Genomic DNA, 9,157 nt, shown 5'->3' on the forward strand with positions numbered 1-9,157 from the left:
GGGGTGGGGATGAGAAATCACATCTTGTGTCACACGTGCAAATGAAAAAATCCACGTGCCTCACGTGCAAAAATGGGTGTTAACATGTGTCTTGGACCAAGTTCATCCATCACTTCACCACTTTCCACAATGCGAAGGTTACGAGAAGACGAAAGATTGAGAGCAATTGGGATGATCCAGGCCGGAAGAACGCAGGCCTACACAGCAGCACAACTGCATGTCTCACAGTCAGTAGTCAGCCGGTTGCGGGCACGTTACATTGCCACTTCAAGAAACTTCAAGGGTTCAAGACAGACCCCGAAGTGGTCGTCCAAAATGCACGACCAGACGTGATGACCGGCGGATCATCACTGGAGCCCTCCGTGGTCGACGTTTAAATGCGACACAGCTGCAGCAGGTTCACAGACATGCCACTGGGAATCTCATCTCCACACAGACGGTACGAAACCGGCTCCATGCTGCAGAACTTCCAGCAAGGCGACCTTACATCACATTACCCCTAACAAACCGTCACAGACAAGCCCGGCGAGAGTGGGGTCGTCGTCACCAGAGGTGGAGCAATGCCCGGTGGTCCCATGTGATGTTCAGTGATGAGTCGAGGTTCTCTTTAGACTTCAATGATGGCCGTCATCGTGTCTGGCGTCGTCCTGGTGAGCGTCATCAGCCAGCTGCAATGATTCCACATGATCGGTAGGTGAGGGGTTCTGTTATGGTGTGGGGTGGAATCACGGTGACAGGCAGAACCGATCTCCACATCTGCCAAGGAAGAGTTACGGGTGTTTACTATCGGGACAACATCATCAAGCCACATGTCCTGCCATTTGCATACCGTCACGGACAGGGTTTCATATTCCAGGACGATAATGCCAGGGCTCACCGTGCGCACGTCGTCCTTTACCATTTGCGGCGGCACCCAATTGAAACTCTTCCATGGCCAGCGATGTCCCCCGACCTCTCCTCTATAGAGCATGTGTGGGATATGCTCGGAAGACGAGTGCAGAGGCGGCATCCCCCATGTCAAGACTTGCAACAACTGGGCGTGGCACTCCAAGAGGAATGGCAGAGGATTCCCCAAGTTCACATTGGTCGCATCATTGGGAGTATGAGACGTCGGTGTAATGCTTGTTTGGCTGCTAATGGTGGGCCAACCCGGTATTAACCCATTTATGACTTTTGGGTTTCTACCCCTCATGAACTTTCCAGTGTCTACAAAATGAAATTGCAGCTTGAACAAAGTCATTACTTTCAAAACTGTTTCTTTACATTCTTATTTCCACATTATTATTGTTTCCCAATGAAAATTAAACATAATTCTGAAGCTTTTCGTCGTAACTTATCAATATCCCCTACTTTGTGTGAGCAGTATATATATATTTTTGAATAAGGTAACTTTATCTCTAGGACCAAATATTAGCCTAAAACGCAGGCTGAATAGGTAAGTGTGTAGTCGAGCGGTCTGAGAATTATGCAGTTAAAGATTAAAAACTGGAATTTTAGGTCAGGAAAGAAATTTTGTGATATTGGTTTGTGGTATGCGTTGCATACACGAGGTAGATATATCTGTTCTGAAGCGGGGCGTTCACGTATAAATAATTTTGTTAAAGTGTTCCATGGTTCAATGAACATGGAACGAGGTGCGCAAGGTCGAAATAGAATAAGGATTTATGGCATTTTTAACAAGTGGCATTGCACTGAATGTATGTTTCAAACCAAATGCCCCCTTCCATTAGATCAGCATTAACAACATAGATGGTGTGTTTCCCCTGTCTGGACAGAAACGGGCAGATACGAGGTGTACCTGTTACAGAGGGGAACTGTCTTCAATGCTCAGATGATACTGAGAACGAGGCATGTGCTGTTCCCCTGCGTTTTATATGATGATATATGGGAAGATTATTTTAATGTGTTGCCAAATGGACAGATTTTACGATTTTGTCAGAAACTGAAAAAAAATACAAAAAAATTTCATTACTCAAACATTATGTTCTATATTTACCAGGACCTGCTTATTAATGTGCAATCTGAAAAAAACAAGATGTATGCATAATTATATGCAATGTGACCCCTAACCATGTGTTTTTAACTCTGTCATAATTCGTTGCTAAACGGCTCTGTACTGTTTACATGGTTTACAGAAGCGAAGAGTAAATAAGCAATTGTCCGTCTGTTTGTCCGTGGAAGGAGACCCGTGAAGATTCCGGGGTAGAATAGGTCTTCAGCAACCCATGCTTGCTGTAAAAGGTGACTATGCTTGTCGTAAAAGGCGACTAACGGGATCGGGTGGTCAGGCTCGCTGACTTGGTTGATGCATGTCATCGGTCCCAATTGCGTGGATCGATGCTCATGATATTAATCACTGGATTGTCTTGTCCAGACTCGATTATTTACAGACCGCCGTCATATAGCTGGAATATTGCTGAGTGCGGCGTTAAACAACAAACCAACCAACCAACCAACCAACCGTGGAAGGAGCAGAGCTGCCCCCTCCTAGCTGCATGGGAAGCACAGCAGCTTGACAGTCTCTCGTGAAGATTCTATCTGATGACAGCCTCAGAGACAGTGATGTCAACAGACTGACGTATTCAATGGCAGAGAATGACATTTATCAACTCTGTACCAACGTGAACTATACCCACTCGCTCAATGGACCAAGTGTCTTGAGGATAAATTCGCCGGTTTTCTGTGTCGTTTTTTCATATTCAGAAAAGTGAAAATCATTCCTTGAATTAATTTTGAAACTGGGAAATATACACAGGATATTGTTGGATGAATGAGAGCTTTAAGCTCTATGCCACCAATGTTACGACTGTCCTTCAGACTTTGTATCGAACAGGACATCATGGGGATTCGAACCTTGTCTTCGGTGTTGTGAACGAACACTGCTAATTCTAGTTTGAACCGAAACAGAAGGGGTCCGTTCTAAACTGTAGGTGTTGCAAGATACACACTTTGTTTATTAAAGTTATAGTAGCGGTTTGAGTTTGCATGATGTTATTCGCAAAGTCACATTCATGCACTGTAACTTTAAGTTACAAAGAACAGGAACGAATTATATGCTGCCTTTACCTGGACAGATCATGAAACGACATGTCATATTATATGTCAAGTTATATATATGTACATATATCAAACCAAATTACACCAAACGTAAAGAGAAAAGAACAACGCAAGTGAATGAATATTTAATCTGAATGAGTGAATATTTAATCTGAACTTACACAACGTCCTCAAACGTCATTATTACTGGTAAATTACGATTTCGCACGCGACAACCCGTCCCCAGGGAATGTTTCTCACGCTTCACTGCAGTCAGACATAAAACAATGATAATTAGTTTTAACGGCCTGATCGCCATTCAGATCGCCACTCGGCCTCGTCTGCTTGTTTGTTTGGTATTATTATTAGTTCCATGGTCCTGTGGTTTACTGTAGCATATTGAAGCAGTCTCGCAGGTCAGGGATTCCCAACTGACCGCATCTGCTAGATTACAGCCGTCTGTTTCTCTTTTAAAACTGTGCGTGAGAGAGGGTTGTTGTATATCTCCCTTCGTATTATCCTGTTTCACCTGAAGGGCACTTAGATGTCAGGGTAAGTGGATTGATGCCGCGGTCCACAACGTTGAGTTCTTTCTGAGTTAGTATTGTGCTGGTTAGATGGAAAGCTACTTGTCCAGAATCAGTTTCCGCAGGCGCAGTAGGACCTCAGTACCAATGGTACAGAATCAGTTCCACAAGCGAGCTAGGACCTAAGTAACAGAGAATCAATTCTACCAGCGAGGTAGGACCTCAGTGGTAGATAATCAGTTCTACCAGCAAGGTAGGACCTCAGAAACAGAGAATCAGTTCTACCAGCGAGGAAGTGCTTAAGTGGGACAGAATCAGTTTCACCAGCGACATACGACCTCAGTAACAGAGAATCAGTTCCACCAGCAAGGTAGGACCTCAGTAACAGAGAATCAGTTCCACCAGCGACATAGGACCTCCAGTGATATATAATCAGTTCCACCAGGGAGGTAGGACCTCAGTGGTAGATAATCAGTTCCACCAGCGAGGTAGGACCTAAGTAACAGAGAATCAGTTCCACCAGCGAGGTAGGACCTCAGTGGGACAGAATCAGTTCCACCAGCGAGGTAGGACCTCCGTGGTACAGAATCAGTTCCACCAGCGAGGTAGGGCCTCCGTGGTACAGAATCAGTTCTACCTGCGAGGTAGGGCCTCAGTGGTATAGAATCAGTTCCAACAGCGAGGTAGGACCCCAGTGGTGCAGAATCAGTTCCACCAGCGAGGTAAGGACTCAGGGTCAGACAATAGTTGCAGGTAATACACTGTCGACCTCCGATATGACGAATACATCAATTTGAGATATGTGGAGTGAGTGAATAAGTGAGTGAGAAGGGTTCGAAGAAGCTGTGAGCAATATACCATGCATATGCAACCACTAGACAATTCCACTGCCCATACCCAATATAAAGGAGTGGACACTACGAGGTGATGTGAGGTGAGGTGAAATTGGGTTTAACGTCGCGTCCAAGATTATTGCACTTATATAGCTACGTGCATGTACGTGTGTGTGTTTGGGTGGCTGCTTGTACTAGTCCGGACTGATGCCGATTTATAGTGCTAGCTCACTGAGATACCATGCCGCAGTTGAATGCGGGACACTACGACAACGCAGGAGTGACTTACGTAATGGAGACAGTAAATATGCATGTGTGTAATATTTAAATACACAGCAGTTGTGTTAATTAATTCCTTTCTCCTGTTGGTGACCAATGTGAGAGCAATGGAAATAATTGCTTCAGGCTCAGGTAACACAGTGGTTGGCAGCATGGGCAACAAGCCACGTTGTGGTTGGGGCATGATGACACTCATCCATCCAGGTCACACAGGTGACAACCCGATCTTTAGCAGTCATCACAATAATCATAGGAGCTCTGGTCTATTCTTCCCCAGGTTCCATTGGGGTTTACGCGTTTAATTATAGGAAGAAAACACAAGGAAAACCCTGTTGTAAATATCTCCGCACCAGATTCCATCAACCTCGAGCTCAAAACCTCACCTCACACAAGTACATCACCAAGGGAAACAACTGTCAACACCATTTGGCAAACCATTACAGAATCACAATACGGTGATGATAACACGCGTCCATGCTTAACGAAGGTAGTAGGGCTGGTATAATAGTATTTAGGTGGCATAAAATATGTTTATCATGAACATTTATCTCCAATATGAGGATGGGGGTAGGACGTTTTAAATATGTATCCAGAAAACAAAAGTGGTGAGGGAGAAAACTTCTTCTATTCCCCCAAGAATACCAATTAACACAACTGGGCACATAGAACTCAATTCTTTCATACAATGTCAGCTGTTAAGCATGGGTAACCGAGTCTGCTCCATGTGACATTTGAGAAATGGCGATGCTCGAGAAGCATTCTTGTTTATCTCAGCCGTGGCTATATGCTGACACCATGCTTCGTAATATGAACAGTCAGGTTGATTTCTCGCTGAGTCGGTAACAGCCAGGATGTTCTGGCAACACATGAGACGAGGAAAACACAAACCAGTCAAGCTGAGTATCTTGGCACATCATCCACGCTGCACTTTCTCTTGGATCCGGAGCAAGGTTACTGGGGTAGCATTGGCACACTTCCTATAGGGACTACACACACGCGCGGACGGAGGCCGGCCAGTGTTCTGCTAATATGGATGGTTAGTTAGTAGCTGGACGTTGTTGTAAGGCGCAGTCAGTATTCCAGCTAAATTACGGTGAATACGAGATAATCCGGCAAAGTAGTAAGTGAGAAGATGAGTACCGATGCTTCTCATTCGCATCCCTTTCAGCTCTAGATTCCCATTCTCGCCAAACTTTCAGCTCTAGATTCCCATTCTCGCCACGCTTTCAGCTCTAGATTCAAATTCGCATTGCCCTTTCAGCTCTAGATTCCCATTCTCATCGCCCTTTCAGCTCTAGATTCCCATTCTCATCGCCCTTTCAGCTCTAGATTCCCATTCTCATCGCCCTTTCAGCTCTAGATTCCCATTCTCATCACCCTTTCAGCTCTAGATTTCCATTCTCATCGCCCTTTCAGTTCTAGATTTCCATTCTCATCGCCCTTTCAGCTCTAGATTCCCATTTTCACCACCCTTTCAGCTCTAGATTCCCATTCTCATCGCCCTTTCAGCTCTAGATTCCCATTCTCATCGCCCTTTCAGTTCTAGATTCCCATTCTCATCGCCCTTTCAGCTCTAGATTTCCATTCTCATCGCCCTTTCAGCTCTAGATTCCCATTTTCACCACCCTTTCAGCTCTAGATTCCCATTCTCATCGCCCTTTCAGCTCTAGATTCCCATTCTCATCGCCCTTTCAGCTCTAGATTCCCATTCTCATCGCCCTTTCAGTTCTAGATTCCCATTCTCATCGCCCTTTCAGCTCTAGATTCCCATTTTCATCGCCCTCTCAGCTCTAGATTCCCATTCTCATCGCCCTTTCAGCTCTAGATTCCCATTCTCATCACCCTTTCAGTTCTAGATTCCTATTCTCATCGCCCTTTCAGCTCTAGATTCCCATTCTCATCGCCCTTTCAGCTCTAGATTCCTATTCTCATCGCCCTTTCAGCTCTAGATTCCCATTCTCATCGCCCTTTCAGCTCTAGATTCCCATTTTCACCACCCTTTCAGCTCTAGATTCCCATTCTCATCGCCCTTTCAGTTCTAGATTTCCATTTTCACCACCCTTTCAGCTCTAGATTCCCATTCTCGTCACCTTTTTCATCTCTAGCAACCCATTCTCATCACCTTTTGCATCTCTGGCAACCCATTCTCATCACCCTTTCAGCTCTAGATTCCCATTCTCACCACCTTTTTAAGCTCTAGCATCCCATTCTCATCGCTATTTCAGCTCTAGATTCCCATTCTCGCAACCCTTTCAGCTCCAGATTCCCATTCTCATTACTTTTTTCAACCCTAGCATCCCATTTTCATTATCCATTCCGCTCTTGCATCCCATTGTGGAGTTATTTCAACCCGTGAAGATCCGGGTCAGAGCAGGTCTTCAACGACCCATGCTTGCCGTAAAAAGAGACTATGCTTGTCGAAAGAGGCGACAAATGGGATCGGGCGGTCAAGCTCATTGACTAGATTGGTGCATGTCATCGTATCCCAATTGTGTGGATCGATGATCATGATGTCAATCACTGGATTGTCTGGTCGAGACTCGATTATAGCTGGAACATTGCTGAGTGTGACGTTGAATAACAAACAAACAAACACAAGTTATTTCATGAAACTAGATCCAACCCCGACCTTCCGCTCGGCTGGCTGTCTATTGAAAATAAAGTTTATTGATGATGATGTATGCTCTCTCTGTATCTCTGAATCTGAAAATTTATACCATGTATGGGTAAATTATTTTGCTACAACAAAAAGAACTATATTTTTAAACTATATTTAAAGATGTAAGTAAAATAGAACAAAAATGTTGCAATTAAAAATTAGTATGAATACATTTGACAGAAAATGGACAGAATTATCAGCCTACTTATTGTAACATATCAGTTAATCCAATATATGTATATACCTATATCTTGATCATGTTTTAAGATCCTATGAAGTGCTAGACTTATATACTCCGTGTACCTATGTTACAGATATATGTCTACTGGATTTGAATACAAATTTATTTAATTTAAAGTGAGTGCTTTCACAAAAGTATTTACAGCTGGCCAATACAGACAGTCACAAAACTGTCGCAAGCCTCACAGAAAATGTGTAAGCTACCTGCACGAAGTCATTCTTCTTCAAAACAAAAAATATAACATTATCACAACTTCCTATTGCAACGTACTTCTATTAATACTTTACTTTCTGTCATGCTATTAGATTACAACAGAAACAAAGTATCAACATATGGCGAATTAATTTCTATATGTAGTGTAATAGTCGACTTTAATCACACCCATTGTACAGGTACTTTGTTTGTTTGTTTGTTTGTTTGTTCTTTAACGCCGCACTCACCAATATCCCAACTATATGACGGCGGTCTGTAAATAATCGGATCTGGACCAGACAATCCAGTGATTGACATCATGAGCATCGATCTACGCAATCGGGAGGCGATTACATGCATCAACCAAGTCAGCGAGCCCGTCAGTCGCCTCTTACGACAAGCATAGTTGCCGTGTGTACATTTATACTATCCTGCGTACCTGTCGAGCCATGGTCTCATTAATCGGCTTCCTGATCAGTTGATTAGAAGTAAGACATATGTTGAGATGCATTTTGTTCCTTGCACTAACAAACAAGATATCCCGCACCATGAAGGTCTGCTTAGAAGACAAAGACTCGAGTGTGCAATACAGTTTAGTATGTCCCAGATACCTCGAGCAAGGGAAGACCATCCAACTGTACTCGAGCGAGTCTCCTGCCCGCATCAGCTGACATTTGCAGAATAACGCCAGCTCCATGTTTGGTGAACGATGCTGATGCGAGAACTGGCAGTAACCGTACACAAGGCTGGAGCTGCGATCTTACTCGATACCAGGGCCTGGGGTCCTATTTAGGTTGCATGGATCTACATGCATGATGGATCTCCACGCGACACGTTATTCTGCACGAGAATCATAATTTCCCGGAATAATGCGACGAGATATTTGTGCGAATTGGGCAAGACTGTCTCTCGGAATCAGGGGCCTTGTTTCGGTTGAATCACGGACGTATATACAAAGGTTGTATATATGTCTTTGGTTGAATGGAGCGTACCATCTTTGACAAGAGACGTTTGTTCACCTGTCATTGCGGCTGCACTTGTTGCAAGAGCAGCGCGAGAACGTGTTTAATTCCTCTCCTAGATAGCGGAATTAATTTGGCGAGAAATGTGAATTGGTTCTCTTTGTTGTGATGAGACAGTGATTGTCGTATCGATTACTGAGAGATAACATGATACGGCCGGAAGATCGATACAGTTGCGAGTGTCTGTGTGAGCATCGTCAGAACGTTGTGGGGTGTGGGAGATGAGCTGCGAGATGAGACTGACCGGGATGATGGGCACACGTTGATGGATAAGAACAGCTGACATCACACACAACCTTCATATTTCATGACAACGCAAATGTCTAATCCTAATAATCGTTTAAGACTTTGTAAACACCCAATTAAGA

This window comes from Haliotis rufescens, unplaced genomic scaffold (assembly GCF_023055435.1).
Source record: "Haliotis rufescens isolate VD_foot unplaced genomic scaffold, xgHalRufe1.0.p SCAF_5, whole genome shotgun sequence".
Taxonomy (NCBI): domain Eukaryota; kingdom Metazoa; phylum Mollusca; class Gastropoda; order Lepetellida; family Haliotidae; genus Haliotis; species Haliotis rufescens.